The 26,879-nt window shown below is 44.1% G+C and overlaps 1 protein-coding gene across 21 annotated transcripts in view; it reads right to left on the bottom strand.

Moving 5' to 3' along the window:
* The window catches only part of Cda5 (Chitin deacetylase-like 5), a 339,947-nt gene that overhangs the window by 273,314 nt on the left and 39,754 nt on the right, over positions 1-26,879 (bottom strand). The window contains exon 1 of one of the 21 annotated variants that reach the window (XM_070104252.1): positions 16,974-17,278. The exons of the other annotated variants lie outside the window; for them this stretch is intronic. The gene's annotated coding sequence lies outside the window, so the exon portion shown is untranslated. Of the gene's footprint in view, positions 1-16,973; positions 17,279-26,879 lie in introns of those variants that run through there. 21 annotated transcript variants of the gene reach the window in all.

Raw genomic sequence — 26,879 nt, 5'->3', positions numbered from 1 at the left:
CATGGTTTCAGGGACGGGAAATCCTGTGTCACAAACCTACTGGAGTTCTATGACATGGTGACAGCAGTAAGACAAGAGAGAGAGGGGTGGGTGGATTGCATATTCTTGGACTGCAAGAAGGCGTTTGACACAGTTCCACACAAGAGATTGGTGCAAAAACTGGAGGACCAAGCAGGGATAACAGGGAAGGCACTACAATGGATCAGGGAATACTTGTCAGGAAGACAGCAGCGAGTCATGGGACGTGGCGAGGTGTCAGAGTGGGCACCTGTGACCAGCGGGGTCCCACAGGGGTCAGTCCTAGGACCAGTGCTGTTTCTGGTATTTGTGAACGACATGACGGAAGGAATAGACTCTGAGGTGTCCTTGTTTGCAGATGACGTGAAGTTGATGAGAAGAATTCACTCGATCGAAGACCAGGCAGAACTACAAAGGGATCTGGACAGGCTGCAGACCTGGTCCAGCAATTGGCTCCTGGAGTTCAATCCCACCAAGTGCAAAGTCATGAAGATTGGGGAAGGGCAAAGAAGACCGCAGACGGAGTACAGTCTAGGGGGCCAAAGACTACAAACCTCACTCATGGAAAAAGATCTTGGGGTGAGTATAACACCAGGCACATCTCCTGAAGCGCACATCAACCAAATAACTGCTGCAGCATATGGGCGCCTAGCAAACCTCAGAACAGCATTCCGACATCTTAATAAGGAATCGTTCAGGACCCTGTACACCGTGTACGTTAGGCCCATATTGGAGTATGCGGCACCAGTTTGGAACCCACACCTAGCCAAGCACGTAAAGAAACTAGAAAAAGTGCAAAGGTTTGCAACAAGACTAGTCCCAGAGCTATGAGGTATGTCCTACGAGGAGAGGTTAAGGGAAATCAACCTGACGACAGTGGAGGACAGGAGAGATAGGGGGGACATGATAACGACATACAAAATACTGAGAGGAATTGACAAGGTGGACAAAGACAGGATGTTCCAGAGATTGGACACAGTAACAAGGGGACACAGTTGGAAGTTGAAGACACAGATGAATCACAGGGATGTTAGGAAGTATTTCTTCAGCCACAGAGTAGTCAGTAAGTGGAATAGTTTGGGAAGCTATGTAGTGGAGGCAGGATCCATACATAGCTTTAAGCAGAGGTATGATAAAGCTCACGGCTCAGGGAGAGTGACCTAGTAGCGATCAGTGAAGAGGCGGGGCCAGGAGCTCGGACTCGACCCCCGCAACCTCAACTAGGTGAGTACAAATGTATAGACTAGCATACCCGCTTGCAAGAGTTATGACAAAATTGTCCTGGATGAGCTCTCTCATCCAGGTGTCAGGTGTCCTGTTCAGCTGGACACTGCCTGTGAGAGCCCCAACAAGAGCTGTGAAGAAAAGACACAGGATGTAGAAATAGATTTTCCTAGAACACCGCACAGCTGTGTTCAGTGCTGAACGTCTTGATAAAGCTCTGTTAAGAACAGAACGTTTTCTAAACCAATGCCCGTTCTGCAAGCTTGTCGTTCTTTGTTTGCTTTTGTGGCCCATACCAACTGTGAGTGCAAAAGGTACGATGTTGAGCAGAAATATTCTCAAGACTCAGCTTGTAGTTGATGGAGAAGACACATGTGCAGCAGTTGGGTATCTTTATCTTTGAAACGTTTCGCCAGACTGAGGGACTGAACACCTCAAACACCATTTTAACCAAGTTGGATAGACTGATTACATTATCTTTACTCAGTTGCTTTTCCTGCTGGCTATATTTGACTGAAGAAGCCTACTGTATAGGGAAAACATTTCAATAATACATAACTGTTGCACATGTGTCTTACTCATCAGCTTGTTAGTAGTTTATACCATTTTCAACATCTTGTCGTACACGACTTTGCAGACCCGGAGAGGAGAGAGGAATGATTGATACTTCCTGGCGAGAGTGAGTTATGTTACTGTTCAAAATATTGCCTTCATCTGCCTTGATGTGGAATATAGGCAGTAAGAACACACACCTAGTAAATCATACACACGTTGACAGTGCGAGGACATGTCTCTCACCCACAAAGGGAAACGTCGATTTGGTAAAGGCTTTCCCTTTCTACGTGTCTTTGGTTCATTACGAACCTGTTTGTGGAGGTGGAGGTCGGAGCTGGAGTTGACGAAATCTTTACCGGGGAAAAATGCTGTCTCACAATATGAGCGATGAACTGTATGAAAAAAAAAACTGATAATGGCCTCTGAGGTTCAACCGTAAGCCAGGTTGCGTCATGCGGCTCGAGAGTCTGGTTGCGCCATGCAGCTGGGCCACCATGTGTCAATACCTGGCCCATATTACCTCTTGCACATTTTTCCTGACCAGTTTTACCCAACTTATATTTAGTGGCGAATATTACCTGATACATATTATCTAAAACATTTCACATGTATATTACATGATGTATTTTACCAGACGCATTTTGGCTTGACGCATAATAATTAACGCATATTACCAGGCATAATATCTGAGGGAATAAAAAAGGCCCAATCAAACCAAATAACTTTTCCGGAAGCATAAAAGGACCCAGAACACAGAGGCTACCTTTATAAATGTAAAAGGACCCAGCAGAAGAAATGGTGAAACTCACGGACCCAGCAGAACAAAGAGGCCTTTAGGGAGATATACAAGGGCCTTTGAGCAAACATTCTGTATAAAAAATACACCATGAGGAAACATTCTGAACCCCAGCAGTACACAGGGACCCCCGGCAAGAAGTGGGCCTCAGCAGGACATAGGTACTCCCTAGGAGAACATGAGAGACAATAGTAGAGGAGAAGGGCTCTTGAAGGAGAACCTGGATCCCTAGAGGAATTAAAAGTGGAAAATATTTTTGTTTAATATCAATGAAGACAACAGTTTCTTCTTACTATGACAAAGCAGCAAGGTTACTCAGTGTTGCTGAAGTTCACTCAGTGTATCTGCAAGTGGCTGAGACAAGTCGGTACTGGCATAATTAAGGTCACGGAATATGGTTAAAGGTTCCCTAAACCTTATTAAGATGATCACACGTCACTAATATCTCTCAATTTCTAAGTCATGTCAAGTAGAAGCGATCTTTAGGCAACCTGCAGGTCTCTGAAGCATCTCTACACACACTGAATTAAACTTCCGCGCTATAAAGCAACCACTATCACCCCCACTCCCGCTAACACAGTCACCCTCACCCATACTACCACCATCCCCGCTACCACCATCACCTACACCCCTGGAGGTTACCTGGAGGTTACCTGGAGGTTACCTGGAGGTTACCTGGAGGTTATTCCGGGGATCAACGCCCCCGCGGCCCGGTCCATGACCAGGCCTCCCGATGGATCAGGGCCTGATCAACTAGGCTGTTACTGCTGGCCGCACACATTCCAACGTACGAGCCACAGCCCGGCTGATCCGGCACTGACTTTAGGTATCTGTCCAGCTCTCTCTTGAAGGCAGCCAGGGGTTTATTGGCAATTCCCCTAATGCTTGATGGGAGGCTGTTGAACAGTTTTGGGCCCCGGACACTTATGGTGTTTTCCCTTAGTGTACCAATGGCGCCCCTACTTTTTATTGGGGGCATTTTGCATCGCCTGCCCAGTCTTTTACTTTCGTAGGGAGTGATTTCTGTGTGCAGATTTGGGACCATTCCTTCCAAGATTTTCCAAGTGTAGATTATGATATATCTCTCCCTCCTGCGTTCCAACGAGTACAAGTCAAGTGCTTCCAAGCGTTCCCAGTAGTTAAGGTGCTTGACAGAACTTATACGTGCAGTAAAGGATCTCTGTACACTCTCTAGATCTGCGATTTCACCCCAACCCCGCTACCACTATCACCCACACCCAGCTACCACCATCACCACCATCCCCGCTACCGTAATCACCCCCTTCCCCTACAACCATCACCACCATCACAAGCACCACCACTGCCACGATCAGCACCATTACCACCACTACTATCACCATCACCACCCTCAGCAACACCACCACCACCACCATCACAACCATCATCATCACCACTACCACTACCACCACCACCACCAACACTACCAGTCCCTCCTCCCCTATATACCGCAAGTCCTTGACTTGCTCTCTTACAGTTTTTACATCACCCTAATACATTCAGGCACAGCCTTGGCTCTAACACCTGTATCGTGGCACCATCATGGTTGTGGGTCTACCATGGTTGTGGCACCGCCATGTCTGTGGCTTCATCGTGGATGTGGCACCATCATGGTTTTATCACTGCCAGGGTTGTGGAACCATCATGGTTATTCCACCATCATGGTTGTGGCACCACCATGGTTATGACACCATCATAGTTGTGGCACCATCATGGTTATGGCACCATCATGGTTGTGGCACCACCATGGTTATGACACCATCATGGTTGTGGCACCACCATGGTTATGACACCATCATAGTTGTGGCACCATCATAGTTGTGGCACCATCATGGTTATGGCACCATCATGGTTGTGGCACTGTTACTGTACGTCGGTGAGGGGAAACCATTAATCACCTGACTGACTAGGTTAATTAAGAGATGTATATTATGTAGCTCTGGTAGATCGCAGAATATCTTAAGATTACATTTAGTGGTATTATGCTGTCGATGCTCGCTGTAATTACCTACTGCTAGCTTGAGGGATTACTAGCAGGTTAAACCTTCAGGGTTTTGTTCCACGGCCTTCTGAACATCCATGTAGCTATCCTCAGAATGAATAATGGGAACATAATTAACTAACCACTACCATCCACAAAATGGATATGAGGCGCATTATAAATTAACCGCTATCATCCACAGGAGATGTGTAGCGTGCACAGTAAACTAACAACTACCAGCCACAGGATGAGTATACTGTGTACTACAAACTAGCCGCTACTACCCACAGGATGGACACAGCATGGGCTGTAAACTAGCACAATAAAGTAGCTGCTAGCAGCTAGAATGGACATGACAAGCACATTAAACTACCGCTACCATCCTCGCCATTGATATGGGTGAACTACGTCTCAGTGTATATTTTCGTGAAGTTACAATATATAAAGTATAATAATAAGAAAATAAGACTATGAAAATGTGGGTTGTGGAAGTTAGGGAAGGGAGGTTGACTGGGGGGGGTAAAAGACGGAGGGGTTGGCTGTTGGGAGGCTAAAGAGGGAAGAAGTTGGCCGGGGAGGTTGAAGAGGGAAGGGCTTGGTTGGAAGGTTAAGGGAGAGGGGGACGGTTGGGAAGTTAAAGAGGGAGGGGGTTGGTTGGGAAGTTAAAGAGGGAGGGGGTTGGTTGGGAAGTTAAAGAGGGAGGGGGTTGGTTGGGACGTTAAAGAGGGAGGGGGTTGGTTGGGAAGTTAAAGAGGGAGGGGGTTGTTTGGTAAGTTAATGTGGGCGGGGGTTGGTTGGGAAGTTAAAGAGGGTGGGGGTTGGTTGGGAAGTTAAAGAGGGAGGGGGTTGGTTGGGAAGTTAAAGAGGGAGGGGGTTGGTTGGGATGTTAAAGAGGGAGGGGGTTGGTTGGGAAGTTAAAGAGGGAGGGGGGTTGGTTAGGAAGTTAAAGAGGGAGGGGGTTGGTTGGGAAGTTAAAGAGGGAGGGGGTTGGTTGGGAAGTTAAAGAGGGAGGGGGGTTGGTTAGGAAGTTAAAGAGGGAGGGGGTTGGTTGGGAAGTTAAAGAGGGAGGGGGTTGGTTGGGAAGGTAGGGGGGGATGTTAGGGTTGGCAAAAAGAGAAGTTTTGAGAAGGTAGAGTTGGTTGTGATGGTTAAGTGGATTAAGGGTGTGGGCAAGTCTGGGAAGGTGAAGGATTGGTGAGCAGTAGTAGGATGGAGGATTGGTTAGGATGGGTGAATAGGTCTAGGATAGAGGATGGTGAAGGATAGGTGAGCAGGGGGAGGATGGAGGATAGAGTAGGATGGGTGAGCAGGGTAGAACTAAGGTACAATGGACGTCCTTCATAGCCTAATAATTAAGAAGTTATTCTTAATGCGATCAGATTAGCGGATGTCGGGTAAATTAGATCGGATTAGATGATGCAGGACAAAGGGAACCTTGATCCCCTTAATTACTTCCGTCACCCCTTAACACCGTGTTAAGATGTGACCAGGTGATACAATAATTGTGCCTCTTCACCCACCTTCTTCCTCCGTCTCTCCCTTCCTCTCTATTTCATTTCCTCCTTCCTCCTCCCTTACTCCATACCCCTCTCTATCTCCATCTCTCCCCCTCCCTTTATCCATCCATCCTCCCTCTCTCCCTCCAACTCTGCCTCTTTCCCTTCATCTCTCTTTCCCTCTCTCGTCTCCCAACTTCTTTCACCTCTCCCTGTCTTCCTCCTACACTCTTCTCATTCTCACTTCTCCTCCTCTATTATTACCTCCTTCATTTCTCTCTCCCTATTTTACTCCCTCCTCTCTTCCTTTTTCCTTCATCTATCTCTTCCTCTCCTTCCTTACTTAATACATTCACTTCTTCCTTCACTTCCATTTTTTTCCTATCTCTATTTATCTATCTATTTTTCCATCTATATACACTCTCACCTAACGGACGATACATCCTACATAAGATAAGATTAGGAGACAAGATTTATTGGGATTTTTAACCCGAGAGGGTTAACCACCCAGGATAACCTGAGATTTTAAGAGTTACCCACCCAGGATAACCTGAGATAGGGAGAGTTAGCCACCCAGGATAACCCAGGGTAGCAAGGGTTGGCCACTCAGGATAACCAAGGGTAGGGAGGATTAGTCACCCAGGATAACCCAAGAAAGTCAGTGCGTCATCGAGGACTCTTGTTTTATTTTCATTGTGGTCTTTCAACATTGTCCCCCAGGATGCCACCAACACCAGTCGAGGTGAGCACACACACACACACACACACACACACACACACACACACACACACACACACACACACCGGACAACATCTCCCCGTGGGTCCTTAGAGAGGGAGCGGATATGCTGTGTGTGCCACTTACCACAATCTTCAACACGTCCCTGGAAACTGGGCAACTACCTGAGATATGGAAGACGGCAAATGTAGTTCCCATTTTTAAAAAAGGAGACAGAAAAGAGGCACTAAACTATAGACCTGTGTCATTGACGTGTATAGTATGCAAAGTTATGGAGAAGATTATCAGGAGGAGAGTGGTGGAGCACCTGGAACGGAACAAGATTATAAACGCCAACCAGCATGGAATCATGGAAGGAAAATCCTGTGTCACAAACCTTCTGAAGTTTTATGATAAAGTAACAGAAGTAAGACACGAGAGAGAGGGGGGTGGGTTGATTGCATCTTCTTGGACTGCAAGAAGGCCTTTGACACAGTTCCTCACAAGAGATTAGTGCAAAAGCTAGAGGATCAGGCTCATATAACAGGAAGGGCGCTGCAATGCATCAGAGAATATCTGACAGGGAGGCAACAACGAGTCATGGTACGTAATGATGTATCACATTGGGCACCTGTGACGAGCGGGGTCCCACAGGGGTCGGTCCTAGGACCAGTGCTATTTTTGGTATATGTGAACGACATGATGGAAGGGTTAGACTCAGCAGTGTCCCTGTTCGCAGACGATGTGAAGTTAATGAGGAGAATTAAATCAGATGAGGATCAGGCAGGACTTCAAAGAGATCTGGACAGACTGGACACCTGGTCCAGCAACTGGCTTCTCGAATTTAATCCCGCCAAATGCAAAGTCATGATGATAGAAGAAGGGCAAAGAAGACCGCAGACAGAGTATAGGCTAGATGGCCAAAGACTGCAAACCTCGCTCAAGGAGAAAGATCTTGGAGTGAGTATAACACCGAGCATGTCTCCGGAAGCACACATCAACCAGGTAACTGCTGCAGCATATGGGCGCCTGGCACACCTGAGAACAGCGTTCCGATACCTTAATGAGGAATCGTTCAAGACACTGTACACCGTGTATGTCAGGCCCATACTGGAGTATGCAGCACCTGTTTGGAACCCGCACTTGATAAAGAACGTCAAGAAACTAGAGAAAGTGCAAAGGTTTGCGACAAGGTTAGTTCCAGAGCTAAGGGGAATGTCTTATGAAGAAAGCTTAAGGGAAATCTGCCTGACGACACTAGAGGACAGGAGGGTCAGGGGAGACATGATAACGACATATAAAATACTGCGCGGAATAGACAAGGTGGACAAAGACAGGATGTTCCAGGGAGGGGACACAGAAACAAGAGGTCACAATTGGAAGTTGAAGACACAGATGAGTTAGAGAGATATTAGGAAGTATTTCTTCAGTCATAGAGTTGTCAGGCAGTGGAATAGCCTAGAAAGTGATGTAGTGGAGGCAGGAACCATACATAGTTTTAAGACGAGGTATGATAAAGCTCATGGAGCGGGCAGAGAGAGGACCCAGTACCAACCGGTGAAGAGGCGGGGCCAGGAGCTAGGACTCGACCCCTGCAGCCACAAATATGTGAGTACACACACACACACACACACAGTTGCAATCAGCGAAGAGGCGGGGCCAGGAGCTATGAATCGACCCCTGCAACCACAAATAGGTGAGTACAGACTCGAAGTGTCCCTGTTTGCAGATGATGTGAAGTTGATGAGAAGAATTCACTCGATCGAAGACCAGGCAGAACTACAAAGGGATCTGGACAGGCTGCAGACCTGGTCCAGCAATTGGCTCCTGGAGTTCAACCCCACCAAGTTAAAAGTCATGAAGATTCGGGAAGGGCAAAGAAGACCGCAGACGGAGTATAGTCTAGGGGGCCAGAGACTATAAACCTCACTCAAGGAAAAAGATCTTGGGTGAGTATAACTCCAGGCACATCTCCTGAAGCGCAAATCAACCAAATAACTGCTGCAGCATATGGGCGCTTAGCAAACCTCAGAACAGCATTCCGACATCTTAATAAGGAATCGTTCAGGACCCTGTACACCGTGTACGTTAGGCTCATATTGGAGTATGCGGCACCAGTTTGGAACTCACATCTAGCCAAGCAAGTAAAGAAACTAGAGAAAGTGCAAAGGTTTGCAACAAGACTAGTCCCAGAGCTAAGGGGTATGTCCTACGAGGAGAGGTTAAGGGAAATCGACCTGATGACACTGGAGGACGGGTGAGATATGGGGGACATGATAACGACATACAAAATACTGAGAGAAATTGGCAAGGTGGACAGACAGGATGGTTCAGAGATGGGACACAGCAACAAGGGGACACAGTTGGAAGTTGAAGACTCAGATGAACCACAGGGATGTTAGGGAGTATTTCTTCAGTCACAGAGTAGTCAGGAAGTGGAATAGCCTGGGTAGTGATGTAGTGGAGGCAGGATCCATACATAGCTTTAAGAAGAAGTATGATAAAGCTCACAGAGCAGGAAGAGTGACCGGGTAGCGGCCAGGTGAAGAGACTGGGCTAGGAGCTGTGACTCGACCCCCGCAACCACAACCAGGTGAGTACAACTGAGTACACACACACACACACACACACACACACACAAACACACTGCAGGTGGTGGACCGAACACACACACCATAAATTAGATTGTATAGCAATTACCGGAACGGAGTTGAAATTTCGATATGAGAATCAAGTTATTATTGTGATGTAATGATGGGTGGTGCTCAGGTCCTCACCTTCAACCTGATATATCACAAATTCACGTCATGCGGATCACGTATTTAGAAAGTTGCTGCTAACCCAACTGTAAAACTTAACCAGAGAGTCGTTAAGTGTAAACCTCTGAATGTGCTGTGTGTAAACTTCTGCAGGTGCTGTGTAAACTTCTGCAAGTGCTGTGTGTAAACTTCTGCAGGTACTGTGTAAACTTCTGCAGGTGCTGTGTGTAAACTTCTGCAGGTGCTGTGTAAACTTCTGCAGGTGCTGTGTGTAAACTTCTGCAGGTACTGTGTAAACCTCTGCAGTTGCAGTGTGTAAACTTCTGCAGGTGCAGTGTGTAAACTTCTGCAGGTACTGTGTAAACCTCTGCAGTTGCAGTGTGTAAACTTCTGCAGGTGCAGTGTGTAAACTTCTGCAGGTACTGTGCAAACTTCTGCAGGTGCTGTGTGTAAACTTCTGTAGGTGCTGTGTAAACTTCTGCAGGTGCAGTGTGTAAACTTCTGCAGGTACTGTGTAAACTTCTGCAGGTACTGTGTAAACTTCTGCAGGTGCTGTGTGTAAACTTCTGCAAGTGCTGTGTGTAAACTTCTGCAGGTGCTGTGTAAACTTCTGCAGGTGCTGTGTGTAAACTTCTGCAGGTGCTGTGTAAACTTCTGCAGGTGCTGTGTGTAAACTTCTGCAGGTACTGTGTGTAAACTTCTACAGGTGCTCTGTGTAAACTTCTGCAGGTGCTGTGTGTAAACTTCTGCAGGTGTTGTGTGCAAACTTCTGCAGGTGCTGTGTGTAAACTTCTGAAGGTGCTGTGTGTAAACTTCTGCAGGTGCTGTGTGTAAACTTCTGCAGGTGCTGTGTGTAAACTTCTTCAGGTGCTGTGTGTAAACTTCTGCAGGTGCTGTGTGTAAACTTCTGCAGGTGCTGTGTGTAAACTTCTGCAGGTGCTGTGTGTAAACTTCTGCAGGTGCTGTGTGTAAACTTCTTCAGGTGCTGTGTGTAAACTTCTGCAGGTGCTGTGTGTAAACTTCTGCAGGTGCTGTGTGTAAACTTCTGCAGGTGCTGTGTGTAAACTTCTGCAGGTGCTGTGTGTAAACTTCTTCAGGTGCTGTGTGTAAACTTCTTCAGGTGCTGTGTGTAAACTTCTGCAGGCGCTGTGTGTAAACTTCTGCAGGTACTGTGTGTAAACTTCTTCAGGTGCTGTGTGTAAACTTCTGCAGGCGCTGTGTGTAAACTTCTGCAGGTGCTATGTGTAAACTTCTGCAGGCGCTGTGTGTAAACTTCTGCAGGTGCTGTGTGTAAACTTCTGCAGGCGCTGTGTGTAAACTTCTGCAGGTGCTGTGTGTAAACTTCTGCAGGTGCTCTGTTTAAACTTTTGCAGGCGCTGTGTGTAAACTTCTGCAGGTGCTGTGTGTAAACTTCTGCAGGTGCTGTGTGTAAACTTCTGCAGGTGCTGTGTGTAAACTTCTGCAGGTGCTGTGTGTAAACTTCTGCAGGCGCTGTGTGTAAACTTCTCCAGGTGCTGTGTGTAAACTTCTGCAGGTGCTGTGTGTAAACTTCTGCAGGCGCAGTGTGTAAACTCCTGCAGGTGCTGAGCGTAAACTTCTGCAGGCGCTGTGTGTAAACTTCTGCAGGTGCTGTGTGTAAACTTCTGCAGGCGCTGTGTGTAAACTTCTGCAGGTGCTGTGTGTAAACTTCTGCAGGTGCTGTGTGTAAACTTCTGCAGGTGCTGTGTGTAAATTTCTTCAGGTGCTGTGTGCAAACTTCTGCAGGTGCTGAGCGTATACTTTTGCAGGTGCTGAGTGTAAAGTTCTGCAGGTGCTGTGTGTAAACTTCTGCAGGTGCTGTGTGTAAACTTCTGCAGGTGCTGTGTAAACTTCTGCAGGTGCTGTGTGTAAACTTCTGCAGGTACTGTGTAAACCTCTGCAGGTGCAGTGTGTAAACTTCTGCAGGTGCAGTGTGTAAACTTCTGCAGGTACTGTGTAAACTTCTGCAGGTACTGTGTAAACTTCTGCAGGTGCTGTGTGTAAACTTCTGCAAGTGCTGTGTGTAAACTTCTGCAGGTGCTGTGTAAACTTCTGCAGGTGCTGTGTGTAAACTTCTGCAGGTGCTGTGTAAACTTCTGCAGGTGCTGTGTGTAAACTTCTGCAGGTACTGTGTGTAAACTTCTACAGGTGCTCTGTGTAAACTTCTGCAGGTGCTGTGTGTAAACTTCTGCAGGTGTTGTGTGCAAACTTCTGCAGGTGCTGTGTAAACTTCTGCAGGTGCTGTGTGTAAACTTCTGCAGGTGCTGTGTGTAAACTTCTGCAGGTGCTGTGTGTAAACTTCTTCAGGTGCTGTGTGTAAACTTCTGCAGGTGCTGTGTGTAAACTTCTTCAGGTGCTGTGTGTAAACTTCTGCAGGTGCTGTGTGTAAACTTCTGCAGGTGCTGTGTGTAAACTTCTTCAGGTGCTGTGTGTAAACTTCTGCAGGTGCTGTGTGTAAACTTCTTCAGGTGTTGTGTGCAAACTTCTGCAGGTGCTGTGTGTAAACTTCTGCAGGTGCTGTGGGTAAACTTCTGCAGGTGCTGTGTGTAAACTTCTGCAGGTGCTGTGTGTAAACTTCTTCAGGTGCTGTGTGTAAACTTCTTCAGGTGCTGTGTGTAAACTTCTGCAGGCGCTGTGTGTAAACTTCTGCAGGTACTGTGTGTAAACTTCTTCAGGTGCTGTGTGTAAACTTCTGCAGGCGCTGTGTGTAAACTTCTGCAGGTGCTGTGTGTAAACTTCTGCAGGCGCTGTGTGTAAACTTCTGCAGGTGCTGTGTGTAAACTTCTGCAGGCGCTGTGTGTAAACTTCTGCAGGTGCTGTGTGTAAACTTCTGCAGGTGCTCTGTTTAAACTTTTGCTGGCGCTGTGTGTAAACTTCTGCAGGTGCTGTGTGTAAACTTCTGCAGGTGCTGTGTGTAAACTTCTGCAGGCGCTGTGTGTAAACTTCTCCAGGTGCTGTGTGTAAACTTCTGCAGGTGCTGTGTGTAAACTTCTGCAGGCGCAGTGTGTAAACTCCTGCAGGTGCTGAGCGTAAACTTCTGCAGGCGCTTTGTGTAAACTTCTGCAGGCGCTGTGTGTAAACTTCTGCAGGCGCTGTGTGTAAACTGCAGGTGCTGTGTGTAAACTTCTGCAGGTGCTGTGTGTAAACTTCTGCAGGTGCTGTGTGTAAATTTCTTCAGGTGCTGTGTGCAAACTTCTGCAGGTGCTGAGCGTATACTTTTGCAGGTGCTGAGTGTAAAGTTCTGCAGGTGCTGTGTGTAAACTTCTGCAGGTGCTGTGTGTAAACTTCTGCAGGTGCTGTGTGTAAACTTCTGCAGGTGGTGTGTGTAAACTTCTGCAGGCGCTCTGTGTAAACTTCTGCAGGTGCTGTGTGTAAACTTCTGCAGGTGCTGTGTGTAAACTTCTGCAGGTGCTGTGTGTAAACTCCTGCAGGTGCTGAGCGTAAACTTCTGCAGGCGCTGTGTGTAAACTTCTGCAGGTGCTGTGTGTAAACTTCTGCAGGCGCTGTGTGTAAACTTCTGCAGGTGCTGTGTGTAAACTTCTGCAGGTGCTGTGTGTAAACTTCTGCAGGTGCTATGTGTAAACTTCTGCAGGCGCTGTGTGTAAACTTCTGCAGGTGCTGTGTGTAAACTTCTGCAGGCGCTGTGTGTAAACTTCTGCAGGTGCTGTGTGTAAACTTCTGCAGGTGCTCTGTTTAAACTTTTGCTGGCGCTGTGTGTAAACTTCTGCAGGTGCTGTGTGTAAACTTCTGCAGGTGCTGTGTGTAAACTTCTGCAGGCGCTGTGTGTAAACTTCTCCAGGTGCTGTGTGTAAACTTCTGCAGGTGCTGTGTGTAAACTTCTGCAGGCGCAGTGTGTAAACTCCTGCAGGTGCTGAGCGTAAACTTCTGCAGGCGCTGTGTGTAAACTTCTGCAGGTGCTGTGTGTAAACTTCTGCAGGCGCTGTGTGTAAACTTCTGCAGGTGCTGTGTGTAAACTTCTGCAGGTGCTGTGTGTAAACTTCTGCAGGTGCTGTGTGTAAATTTCTTCAGGTGCTGTGTGCAAACTTCTGCAGGTGCTGAGCGTATACTTTTGCAGGTGCTGAGTGTAAAGTTCTGCAGGTGCTGTGTGTAAACTTCTGCAGGTGCTGTGTGTAAACTTCTGCAGGTGCTGTGTGTAAACTTCTGCAGGTGGTGTGTGTAAACTTCTGCAGGCGCTGTGTGTAAACTTCTGCAGGTGCTGTGTGTAAACTTCTGCAGGTGCTGTGTGTAAACTTCTGCAGGCGCTGTGTGTAAACTCCTGCAGGTGCTGAGCGTAAACTTCTGCAGGCGCTGTGTGTAAACTTCTGCAGGTGCTGTGTGTAAACTTCTGCAGGCGCTGTGTGTAAACTTCTGCAGGTGCTGTGTGTAAACTTCTGCAGGTGCTGTGTGTAAACTTCTGCAGGCGCTGTGTGTAAACTTTTGCAGGTGCTGAGCGTAAACTTCTGCAGGCGCTGTGTGTAAACTTTTGCAGGTGCTGTGTGTAAACTTCTGCAGGCGCTGTGTGTAAACTTCTGCAGGTGCTGTGTGTAAACTTCTTCACGTGCTGTGTGCAAACTTCTGCAGGTGCTGAGCGTAAACTTTTGCAGGTGCTGAGTGTAAACTTCTGCAGGTGCTGTGTGTAAACTTCTGCAGGTGCTGTGTGTAAACTTCTGCAGGTGCTGTGTGTAAACTTCTGCAGTTGCTGTGTGTAAACTTCTGCAGGTGCTGAGCGTAAACTTTTGCAGGTGCTGTGTGTAAACTTCTGCAGGTACTGTGTGTAAACTTCTGCAGGTGCTGTGTGTAAACTTCTGTAGGTGCTGTATTTAAACTTCTGCAGGTGCTGTGTGTAAACTTCTGCAGGTGCTGTGTGAACTTCTGCAGGTGCTGTGTGTAAATTTCTGCAGATGCTGTGTGTAAACTTCTGCAGGTGCTGTGTGTAAACTTCTGCAGGTGCTGTGTGTAAACTTCTGCAGGTGCTGTGTGTAAACTTCTGCAGGTGCTGTGTGTAAACTTCTGCAGGTGGTGTGTGTAAACTTCTGCAGGCGCTGTGTGTAAACTTCTGCAGGTGCTGTGTGTAAACTTCTGCAGGTGCTGTGTGTAAACTTCTGCAGGTGCTGTGTGTAAACTTCTGCAGGCGCTGTGTGTAAACTTCTGCAGGTGCTGTGTGTAAACTTCTGCAGGTGCTGTGTGTAAACTTCTGCAGGCGCTGTGTGTAAACTTTTGCAGGTGCTGAGCGTAAACTTCTGCAGGCGCTGTGTGTAAACTTTTGCAGGTGCTGTGTGTAAACTTCTGCAGGCGCTGTGTGTAAACTTCTGCAGGTGCTGTGTGTAAACTTCTTCAGGTGCTGTGTGCAAACTTCTGCAGGTGCTGAGCGTAAACTTTTGCAGGTGCTGAGTGTAAACTTCTGCAGGCGCTGTGTGTAAACTTCTGCAGGTGCTGTGTGTAAACTTCTGCAGGCGCTGTGTGTAAACTTCTGCAGGTGCTGTGTGTAAACTTCTGCAGGTGCTGTGTGTAAACTTCTGCAGGTGCTGTGTGTAAACTTCTGCAGGTGCTGTGTGTAAACTTCTGCAGGCGCTGTCTGTAAACTTCTGCAGGTGCTGTGTGTAAACTTCTGCAGGCGCTGTGTGTAAACTTCTGCAGGTGCTGTGTGTAAACTTCTGCAGGTGCTGTGTGTAAACTTCTGCAGGCGCTGTGTGTAAACTTTTGCAGGTGCTGAGCGTAAACTTCTGCAGGCGCTGTGTGTAAACTTTTGCAGGTGCTGTGTGTAAACTTCTGCAGGCGCTGTGTGTAAACTTCTGCAGGTGCTGTGTGTAAACTTCTTCAGGTGCTGTGTGCAAACTTCTGCAGGTGCTGAGCGTAAACTTTTGCAGGTGCTGAGTGTAAACTTCTGCAGGTGCTGTGTGTAAACTTCTGCAGGTGCTGTGTGTAAACTTCTGCAGGTGCTGTGTGTAAACTTCTGCAGTTGCTGTGTGTAAACTTCTGCAGGTGCTGAGCGTAAACTTTTGCAGGTGCTGTGTGTAAACTTCTGTAGGTGCTGTGTTTAAACTTCTGCAGGTGCTGTGTGTAAACTTCTGCAGGTGCTGTGTTTAAACTTCTGCAGGTGCTGTGTGTAAACTTCTGCAGGTGCTGTGTGTAAACTTCTGCAGGTGCTGTGTGTAAACTTCTGCAGGTGCTGTGTGTAAACTTCTGTAGGTGCTGTGTTTAAACTTCTGCAGGTGCTGTGTGTAAACTTCTGCAGGTGCTGTGTGTAAACTTCTGCAGGTGCTGTGTGTAAACTTCTGCAGGTGTTGTGTGTAAACTTCTGCAGGCGCTATGTGTAAACTTCTGCAGGCGCTGTGTGTAAACTTCTGCAGGTGCTGTGTGTAAACTTCTGCAGGTGCTGTGTGTGCGCACCTTCAATAGCTGTGTTTAGTTTCACTGTGTGTAAACTTCCACAGAGAGTCACCGTTGATAAACATCATCCTTTGGAATGTTCCGTATGTAAACATTATGCTCAGAGCGTCACTGTATCTAAACAACATCCTTAGAGATTCACTCTGTGTAAACATCATTGACAGTCACTGAGAGAGTCAATGTTTTACTAACGTATCTTTGCCAAGACCAAATTTGAGAAGAATCAAAACTTTTAATACCGAAGTTGGTTATGGTTATGGATCACTTGCTGAATAGTTTTGTGTCAGTATATTCAGTCACAAGATGGATCAGTGATATCGTTCTAGAGTGTCGTTCGGAGATTCCCTTGTGTATATAAGATGAAATGTTTGTTTACAGTTGCTGAGGCGTTTGTGTCATTGATTATTTTACTTATCGAATCTTCTGCAATCACCAACAGCCTTAATAGCCAGAGTCTGGGAAGCTATTAGTGGAGTGAGATTTGAGTCTCCACCCATCACTGAGCTGAAATCACTTACATGGTTATAACGCTTAATGAAATGCAGCAGGAATTTCTGCTTATGGAATTCACTGTCCACGTGTGCGAAGCAGACTTAGAGTCAGCAAGCACTAGACACTACCTGGACGTCTACAACATAGGTAATTGTACAGTAAAATTAGTCACTTTCAGATGCAGACGGATATTAACACTATTGACTACCTGTACTAAGGTAGAGTTCTCACTTTCAATTAACGCATACGATCGACACATTCCATGACAGAGTCCTAGGTCGCATCCACAAATTAAAGATATATCACGCGTAGAGTCTTCATGATCTTGGCTTGAGTCACATCCCTATTGTAAGTCACACGTCCCAACAACAGGAGACATTATTGCAGGACACAATCACACGCTCCAGTGGTAGACGGAGAGGATTAAAACTAACAGTGTTAGTCTATATCAAGAAAGATATTCAGTATCCAGCAGCTGCAGCGAAAAACTTAAACGAGCAGACTCTACCTGTTCTACGACAGAGTCTCACACTGCAGCGGCGGTAATTCGGCTCAGCAACGAAGTCCGCGAGGCGCCTCAGCTTCTGGAGTCCCCGACTGTCCGCGCGCACACCGACTAAGCGACTGGCCGAGGGCAAGAGGCTCCAGCTCCACATCGAATCCACCAAGGACCTTCCTGAGTCCTGGCCCCGCCCATCCACCAGCCTGCCCAGCCTCTGGGTGTCCTAGACGGGCCTGGGGATGCATACCAGGAGAAGGGGGCAGCGAAGAAGGTAGCGGGGCAGCAGAAGGAGAGGTGGGTATTGAGGAAGATGTCGCACCGGGCGGCTAAAATGGTAAGGGGCAGGCGAAAGGGTAAGGAGGGCTTGTAGCCGGCAGTAGAGAAAGTAGTGTGTTACGGATGGGATAATGGTCGGTAGGGTTGCTAGTGGACATGAAAAGAAGAGGGTGGTTGGCAACGGTGCTGGGTTCCGAGGGGGGAAGGCGGGGGTACAAGGCAGCCGACGGCAGGACCTTCTTATTTGTAGACAAGGTTTTGTAGCAGCTCGTAAAGAGTAAAGGGCGAGGGTGCCCGTCAGTATCAACGGCACTAATATGCTGACTTCTGAGACAAAATGTTCGCGCAAGGTCTTACCAGAGCTCAGAAGCTTTCACTGTTTTTTATTACTTCGCACTGTGTTCATCCGGTCTCTTTCCTTCCTCATACACCTCTCACAGTTCTCCACAAACCACCCCACTCACCATTATAACTTCTCCACACGCCTCCCTGCCCACCTCTAACACTTTTTTTTATAAACCACCCCACACACCTGCCACTCTTTCCCTATAAACCTTCCACACACACACTTCTCACAATAATGGGATCAATCTCATTATCCAACAAAACACTGTGATGGGGACGAAGAGCTGCAGGTTAATATCAACAAACAAAACGAGGTAATTACACACACACACACACACACACACACACACACACACACACACACACACACACACACACACACACACACACACACACACACACACACACACACACACACACACACGAAAGCACATATACAACATACACACAACTCATAAAGTTTTGGACGTCCACGATTATCTTACATACTAGAAACTCTTGGAGTTCAACCCCAGTGTAGACAAGAGGAGCACCAGGAGTGAGCCCAGCAGGTACCCCAAGGTCTTCCACTTCCAGCACCGCTACTCAACTGATCCAGAGGGTCTGGAAGTATCCCTCTTGTTCCAGAATCATTTCCTGAAGCCCTGCTTGTTCCAGTATCACTTCCTGGAGGTCTTAGAAGAACAAAATAAGCAGCCCACACCTGGTAGACTGAACTGAATGTCAAGCAAGTGAAAGTTATGAGGTGTGGGTCAGGGAAGGATAGGGAGTGGGGGGGGGCAGTGAGTTATGAACCAGGGAGGTTATGTATAGGTTAGGGGGCTTTGATTTACAGGATACATTATGGCATATTTCTTTAGATGGCCAGTAGGATTACCAGCTATGTCATTTCTTATCTAGGCATATCTAGAGTACGGCAGTTTCCTCTACTTCACAGTAAGTAAGCTGGAAGTACTAGGAATAAATTACAAGGAATTTCCTGTAATTGACTAGGTATTGTAATGGGAAAATGTATTTCAAGAAAAGGGATTAATAAGTATACGAGGTATGATGAAGTTAGCAATGACAACAATTAATTAGTTTGTATTAGTGGATGAAAGACTGATGAGAACACTTCCGGAAGAAATTGTTTGTAGAGGAATGGCATATCAGAATTTATTAACTTTTTTCACTAAGGTATTTGAGGAGGTAGATCATGGTAATGAATATGATATTGTGTATATGGACTTCAGTAAGGCTTTTGACAGGGTCCCACATCAGAGACTATTGAGGAAAATTAAAGCACATGGAATAGGAGGAGAAATTTTTTCCTGGATAGAGGCATGGTTGACAAATAGGCAGCAGAGAGTTTGCATAAATGGGGAGAAATCAGAGTGGGGAAGCGTCACGAGCGGTGTTCCACAGGGGTCAGTGTTGGGCCCCCTGCTGTTCACAATCTACATAAACGACATAGATGAGGGCATAAAGAGCGACATCGGCAAGTTTGCCGATGACACCAAAATAGGCCGTCGAATTCATTCTGACGAGGACATTCGAGCACTCCAGGAAGATTTGAATAGACTGATGCAGTGGTCGGAGAAGTGGCAGATGCAGTTTAATATAGACAAATGCAAAGTTCTAAATGTTGGACAGGACAATAACCATGCCACATATAAACTAAATAATGTAGATCTTAATATTACGAATTGCGAAAAAGATTTAGGAGTTCTGGTTAGCAGTAATCTGAAACCAAGACAACAGTGCATAAGTGTTCGCAATAAAGCTAATAGAATCCTTGGCTTCATATCAAGAAGCATAAATAATAGGAGTCCTCAGGTTGTTCTTCAACTCTATACATCCTTGGTTAGGCCTCATTTAGATTATGCTGCACAGTTTTGGTCACCGTATTACAGAATGGATATAAATTCTCTGGAAAATGTACAAAGGAGGATGACAAAGATGATCCCATGTATCAGAAACCTTCCCTATGAGGATAGACTAAGGGCCCTGAAACTGCACTCTCTAGAAAGACGTAGAATTAGGGGGGATATGATTGAGGTTTATAAGTGGAAGACAGGAATAAATAAAGGGGATGTAAATAGTGTGCTGAAAATATCTAGCCTAGACAGGACTCGCAGCAATGGTTTTAAGTTGGAAAAATTCAGATTCAGGAGGGATATAGGAAAGTACTGGTTTGGTAATAGAGTTGTGGATGAGTGGAACAAACTCCCAAGTACCGTTATAGAGGCCAGAACGTTGTGTAGCTTTAAAAATAGGTTGGATAAATACATGAGTAGATGTGGGTGGGTGTGAGTTGGACCTGATAGCTTGTGCTAACAGGTCGGTTGCCGTGTTCCTCCCTTAAGTCAATGTGACCTGACCTGACTAGGTTGGGTGCATTGGCTTAAGCCGGTAGGGACTTGGACCTGCCTCGCATGGGCCAGTAGGCCTTCTGCAGTGTTCCTTCGTTCTTATGTTCTTATGTTCTAAGAGTGAGAGAAAGATGAAGCATGAGAAGCGTCTGAGTGTAAGAGAGAAGTGAAAGTGAATGAACTGAAGAAGGAAGCAGTTAGTGGGTGGTATATGCAATTACTGAAACAAACGTGGGCCAAGATTGGGGTACGAGGAGGAGTTTAAAGATATTATGGATCATATTTAGGAATGCAGTGCTATAGGAATGCTTGTGGTTATAGTACAGTACGTTCAGGTGTGAAAATGAATATTTGATGGAAGAATGAGTTAAAAATTAAAGTGGTAATTGAGAAAGTTAAAATGTTAGGGTTTTTTTACAACGTTAACCTGGTATACTGAAAGCAGAGTACACAGAGAGTACAAGAAAAGTTAAACAAATGGTGTGAGAGAAAATATAAGAATATGAAAGTCATTTTCAGCAAATGTTATTGAAAATAAGTGAAAGTTTAGTAAAAAGATTAATAAGTTGATAATTCTTGCTAGTAAATGGGGAAAGTAGAGATACTGGATAGCTGAGGTCAGTGGTCACGTGTGGTCATACCTGCCTAAGCTCTTGGGAGTTAGCGTGGGCTGTTACCAAGCACCATGGCTTGTTGTAGTGTTTTAGAATCTCAGGTTCAGCTGTTGAAGAAGGAGGTTCTACTTCTTCAGGAGGAAAATTGGAGGCTGAAGCTTCGCATAGATGAGTTTGGGAGCGAGTGTGAGAAGGATTTAGCTGGTAAGGAGGAAATGGTCACCAGCAGTGATAGTGGCAGCCGCTTCAAGTGGCAAGTGGTTCACAGTTCAGGAAGAAGGAAGATGAGAAGAGTTAATAGAGAAGATGTGAAAGTAGGAAATCGATTCTCTGTTCTCCAGGACGAGTGTACTTCAGTGGTTAGTGAGGTTGAAGGTACCACCGATTCCCCTGCTAATCAAGGTAAGAATATTTTAATAGTAGGAGATTCTCAGGTAAGATATATGGACCGTGCATTTTGTAACAGAGACAGAAAGGTCAGACAGAGAGTGTGTCTTCCTGGAGCTGGTGTTGGTGACATAGTCAGCAGGTTGGATAATATTATGGCAGGTAATGGGAAGAAGCCCATTATCTGTCTTAGTGCTGGGGAAGGGCAGGAGAGAGGAGATGCTAGATAAGTACAGGTCAGCCATAGAAGTAGTTAGGTCTAAGGGAGGGATCCCAGTCATATGTAGCATCTTGCCTAGAAAGGGAGTGGGCAATGAATGGATGTCTAGGGCAATTGGTATAAATTGCTGGCTAGACAGGTACTGCAAGGAACTTGCAATCCCATTCATTGTTAACTGGGGCCTATTCTTTGGCAAACGTGATATGTATGCAAGGGATGGGGTTCATCTCTCTGGGGATGAAGTGGTTGCATTAGCCAATTCGATTGAGAGGGTAATTGATGACTTGTCTAGGAATTTAAACTGATAGATTATAGAGGTATGGGTGTTTGTGGGAAACAATCAGGCTGCAGCATTAGTGTTAAAATCAGCAGTTATTACCGGGATACTTCAGGGATATGTTTAAAAGACAATATTCAAAATAAAGTTGCTAGTAATGGCAAATCAATTGATCAACAAAGAGAGATAGTAGTGGGCAACGAGTGGCTAGCTCCCTTAAGGTTTACTATACAAATAGTAGGAGTCTAAGAAATAAGATAGAAGAGCTAAGATTACTTGCAAGTGTAGGTAATATAGATATTATTGGTATAACAGAGACCTGGTTCAACCTGAAGGACAGAGAAATGCCTTCTGAATGCAACATACAGGGTTATAAATTATTCCACACTGATAGGGTCAACAGGAAGGGTGGTGGTGTGGCGATGTATGTCAGAGAAAATTTAAATTGTTGTTTTAGACATGATATAAGATTAGAAACATCGAACACAGAATCTTTTTGGCTACAGTTTCTCGAGGGACGTGACACATTAATTTTGGGTATGATTTATAGGCCCCCAAACATTGACAGGGAGTGCAGTAAGCTGTTATGGGACGAAATTCATAAGGCATCTAGATATGAAAATGTTGTGATAATGGGAGATTTTAACTTTAGACAAATTGATTGGAACAATATAACAGGAAATTTTGAGTCTAGTGACTTTCTTGATACAGTTCAGCATTGCTTTTTAGAACAGGTTGTGACAGAACCAACTAGAGGAAACAATCTGCTTGACTTGGTTCTTGCCAACAAAGATTCACTAATTAATAATCTTGAGGTTAATGATGAGCTTGGGGAAAGTGATCACAAATCACTTAGTTTCAATATATCATGGAATTACCCAGATAACTGCAATCAAATCTCTGTCCCAGATTTTCGCTTGGCCGACTTCATGGGACTGAAAAATTACCTGGGTGGGCTAAATTGGAATGTCCTGACTATGGGTCAGATAGGTGATCTTCGTTGGCAATATGACGTTTTTCAGAGCATAGTTCTAGCTGCCCAGACAACTTTTCTTCCGAGTAGGGAAATCAGATCTAACAAAAATGATCCCAAATGGATGAACAATAGATTAAAACATCTCATTGGTCAAAAGAGAGGCATATAAAGGCGTATCAAAAAAGGGGATGGGCAGTTAATAAAATCAATATATTCAATTAAAGAGAGAAATAAAGAAAGGAATAAGAAAAGCAAAAAGGGATTATGAGGCTAAGGTCGCAAGGGATTCAAAGACTAACCCAAAAGGGTTCTTTCAGGTATACAGAAGTAAGATTAGGGACAAGACTGGCCCACTTAAGAGTAACTCTGGTCAGATCACTGACAATGATAAAGATATGTGTGCAATTCTCAATACCTACTTCCTCTCAGTTTTCACCCAGGAAAATACTAGCGATATTCCTGAAATAATAGATTATGTAGAACAGGACGATAATAAACTATGCACGATTGCGGTAACTAGTGACATGGTCCCCAGACAAATAGAGAAACTAAAACATAAGAAATCCCCAGGTCTTGATGAACTGTTTGCAAGGGTGTTAAAGAAATGTAAAGAGGAACTTAGCATACCTTTGGCTAATCTTTTTAACATATCACTACAAACTGGCATAGTGCCTGATAAGTGGAAAATGGCAAATGTAATACCTATTTACAAGGCAGGTGACAGGTCCTTGGCTTCGAACTATAGACCAATAAGCCTTACCTCCATAGTGGGAAAATTTATGGAATCAATAATAGCCGAAGCAGTTCGTAGCCATCTTGATAGGCACAGATTGATTAGTGAATCTCAACACGGTTTTACAAAGGAGCGTTCCTGTCTTACGAATTTACTAACTTTTTTCACTAAGGTGTTTGAGGAGGTAGATCATGGTAATGAATATGATATTGTGTATATGGACTTCAGTAAGGCTTTCGATTGAGGAAACTTAAGGCACACGGAATAGGAGGAGAAATTTTTTCTTGGGTAGAGGCATGGCTGACAAATAGGCAGCAGAGAGTTTGCATAAATATGGAGAAATCAGAATGGGGGCACGTCACAAGCGGTGTTCCTCAGGGGTCAGTGTTGGGCCCGTTGTTGTTCACAATTTACATAAACGACATAGATGAGGGAATAAATAGCGACATAAGCAAATTTGCTGATAACACCAAAATAGGCCGTCCAATCTTTCTAATGAGGACACTAGATCACTCCAGGATAATTTGAATAGACTGATGCAATGGTCGGAGAAGTGGCAGACGCAGTTTAATATTGACAAATGCAAAGTTCTAATTGTTGGACAGGTAAATAACCATGCCACATGTAACTAAATAATGTACATCTTAATACTACTGATTGCGAAAAGGATTTAGGAGTTCTGGTTAGCAGTAATCTAAAACCAAGACAACAGTGCATTAGTGTTCGCAATAAAGCTAACAGAATTCTTGGCTTAATATCTAGAAGTATAAATAATAGAAGTCCTCAGGTTGTTCTTCAACTCTATATATCCTTGGTTAGGCCTCATTTAGACTATGCTGCTCAGTTCTGGTCACCGTATTACAGAATGAATATAAATGCTCTGGAAAACGTACAAAGGAGGATGACAAAGATGATCCCATGTATCAGAAATCTTCCCTATGAGGATAGACTGAAGGCCCTGAATCTGCACTCTCTCGAAAGTCGTAGAATTAGGGGGGATATGATCGAGGTGTATAAATGGAAAAAAGGAATAAATAAAGGGGATGTAAATAGCGTGCTGAAAATTTCCAGCCAAGACAGGACTCGCAGCAATGGTTTCAAGTTGGAAAAAATTCAGATTCAGGAAGGATATAGGAAAACACTGGTTTGGTAATAGAGTTGTGGATGAGTGGAACAAACTCCCGAGTACAGTTATTGAGGCTAAAACTTTGTGTAGTTTTAAATATAGGTTAGATAAATACATGAGTGGGTGTGGCTGTGTGTGAGTTGGACCTGACTAGCTTGTGCTGCTGGGTCTGGTGCCGTGCTCCTTCCTTGACTGGAGATGACCAGACTGGGTGGGTCATTGGGCTAATCCGGGGGGAGGAGGACATGGACCTGCTCCGCATGGGTCAGTAGGCCTGTTGCAGTGTTCCTTCTTTCTTATGTTCTTATGTATGTTCTTATTTTGATAGGTTGTTAAACTGGGTATGGAGCAATAAGATCTGCTAGGAATAACGAAGAGTAAGAGGTGAGTGTCTGGGGATGTGTATGGGTAGAGTGTAATGGGTAGTGTAAGGAGGGGGGAAACCAGCCTGGTCAGATGGATAATATTAACTATGACTGAAATTCTAAAAGACTGTGAGTATATGGTTTTGGAAGGTTAGTGTATTTTATTTCTTTATTTATTGTGTGTGTGTATGTGTAGATATGTACATACATACATACATACATATATATATATATATATATATATATATATATATATATATATATATATATATATATATATATATATATATATATATATATATATATGAATGTATGTATATATTAACAAGTCGGCCGTCTCCCACCGAGGTAGGGTGACCCAAAAAGAAAGAAAATCCCCCCCCCCCAAAAAATACTTTCAGCATTTAACACTTTCACCTCACTCACACATAATCACTGTTTTTGCAGAGGTGCTCAGAATGCAACAGTTTAGAAGTATATACGTATAAAGATACACAACATATCCCTCCAAACTGCTAATATCCCAAAACCCTCCTTTAGAGTGCAGGTTTCCCTGAATCCCTTCACTAAATATTACCCTGCTCACACTCCGAACACGCTCATGCACGCCTGCTGGAAGTCCAAGCCCCTCGCAAACGAAACCTCCCTTACCCCTTCCTTCCAACCTTTTCGAGGACGACCCCTACCCCACCTTCCTTCCCCTACAGATTTAAATGCTCTCCATGTCATTCTACTTTGACCCATTCTCTCTAAATGACTAAACCACCTCAACAATCCCTCTTCAGCCCTCTGACTAATACTTTTATTAACTCCACACCTCCTAATTTCCACACTCCGAATTTTCTGCATAATATTTACACCACACATTTCCCTTAGACTGGACATCTCCACTGCCTCCAACCGTCTCCTCGCTGCTGCATTCTTAACCCAAACTTCACAACCATATAAGAGTGTTGGTACTAATATACTCTCATACATTTCCTTTTTTGCCTCCACATATACCTCAATGCACCACTCGCCTTTTTTCCCTCATCAATTCTATGATTAACCTCATCCTTCATAAATCCATCCGCCGACACGTCAACTCCCAAGTATCTGAAAACATTCACTTCTTCCATACTCCTCCTCCCCAATTTGATATCCAATTTTTCTTTATCTAAATCATTTGATACCCTCATCACCTTACTCTTTTCAATGTTCACTTTCAACTTTCTACCTTTACACACTCCCAAACTCATCCACTAACCTTCGCAATTTTTCTTTAGAAGCTCCCGTAAGCACAGTATCATCAGCAAAAAGTAACTGTGTCAATTCTCATTTATATATATATATATATATATATATATATATATATATATATATATATATATATATATATATATATATATATATATATATATATATATATATATATATATATATATATATATATATATATATATATATATATATATATATATATATATATATATATATATATATATATATATATATATATATATATATATATATATGCCGTGCCGAATATGTAAAACTGGTCAAATAGCAAGAACTCATTTAAGATTAAGTCCTTTCTAAAATTTACTCTTATACGTTAGAAGATATATTTTTTTCATTAATGTTGATGTAAAAATTTATAATTTTGCACCAAAAGGAACTTAGAAAACTTACCTAACCTTATTATAACAAGCGCAATTTATTTTAGCCTAACCCAACTAAATATATTTTAGATTTGTTTACAATAATTTAATACTAAACAAACACAGTGAAATATATTTTTTTCGTTAGGTTCAGAATGATTTTGGCGAAATTATTGCATACACAAATTTTCACTTGTCCTATATGGTAAGATGAGCGTTGCTATTTAAGCCAAGATCGCAAGTTCTGCCTATTCGGCACGACATATATATATATAAATATATATATATATATATATATATATATATATATATATATATATATATATATATATATATATATATATATATATATATATATATATACATATATATATATATATATATATATATATATATATATATATATATATATATATATATATATATATATATATATATATATATATATATACATCACTGTTTTTGAGAGCTTTACGAATTTGTAGTCCAGAATTCATAGATGAGGAAATATCCAAAATTTATGAAATAGGTAATGATTTGAAATACCCAAGAAACGTAATTGATAAATCTTTTAAAGTTGCTAGAAATACTTTTTACTATCC

Source organism: Cherax quadricarinatus, chromosome 90, assembly GCF_038502225.1.
Source record: "Cherax quadricarinatus isolate ZL_2023a chromosome 90, ASM3850222v1, whole genome shotgun sequence".
Taxonomy (NCBI): Eukaryota; Metazoa; Arthropoda; class Malacostraca; order Decapoda; family Parastacidae; genus Cherax; species Cherax quadricarinatus.
This window is presented reverse-complemented; position numbering and strand designations above follow the sequence as displayed.